The sequence below is a fragment of the Vidua macroura genome, chromosome 24, assembly GCF_024509145.1.
Source record: "Vidua macroura isolate BioBank_ID:100142 chromosome 24, ASM2450914v1, whole genome shotgun sequence".
NCBI lineage: Eukaryota > Metazoa > Chordata > Aves > Passeriformes > Viduidae > Vidua > Vidua macroura.
The window spans coordinates 1,284,614-1,285,527 of NC_071594.1; positions in this window are offsets into that span (position 1 = coordinate 1,284,614).

Here is a 914-nt window from a genome sequence, read left to right on the forward strand (position 1 = left end):
AGTTCTGCTCTGTAGGTTTTCCTCTCAGTTTGTAAAGAGAGGCTGGAAATTTCCACTAGGTGTTGTGTTGGCTCTTTAAGAATTGTGTAAGGAGTTCCTCTGATAAGGGGTTTAACACAGGAAAGGGGCAGGTCAGGACACCTCAGGGCCTCTTTCTGTGTCATCAAAGCATCAGCTTTGTTTCAAAGCACTATTTCCCTCCTCTTCCCATCCTACTCAGCTTGCCCCAGTACCTCTAGTGCTACTGTGACCTAACTGTGAGTGTGGAATGGAGCTGCAGAGGAGTTTAATCATTTCTAGAGAGTGAGGACTACAGCAGTTCAGCGGTTATGGCCAGGTGGGCTGGGAGTAGTGTGGGAGCAGGGGCTGTTCCTGCCCTGGAGCGGTGGGAAACACTGGGCTGTCACCCCTGTGCTGGCTCCGGCAGGGTGAACCCTCCCAGGACTGTTTGCTGGCACCAAGGCCACTGGCAGAGGGTGACACATACCAGAGCATGAAATTATCTTTCCTAGAGCAGCTGCATAGCAGGGATTGAGTCCCAAATCAGCAGCGGGGGCTGAGCTGCCTGCCAGCCGGGCCCCAAGTTGTTTGGATGGTGTGAGTTGGCTAGTGCTCTGCTGGGAACTATGTTAACAATTTAGCAGAATAAATGAGCTGCCAGAGCAGCTCTTTCCAATTCAGGGAAACATTTCTTGGCGCTGTTTTATTTACTGTTGTAGGCTTGGATCAAGTGATGGGCAAATCTCGAGCAGGAAGGAGGATTTAAAAATACACTGTGGGTTATGCTGATGTGCTGCAATGTGACCCAGCCCCAGTGTCCCTGCTCCCAGCAGCTCTAACTGAGCCTTCCTAGTGTGTCCCCAGCAGTCTGTCTGGGCATTAAAGGGAGGGTATTAAAGCCAGAAGTCAACAAA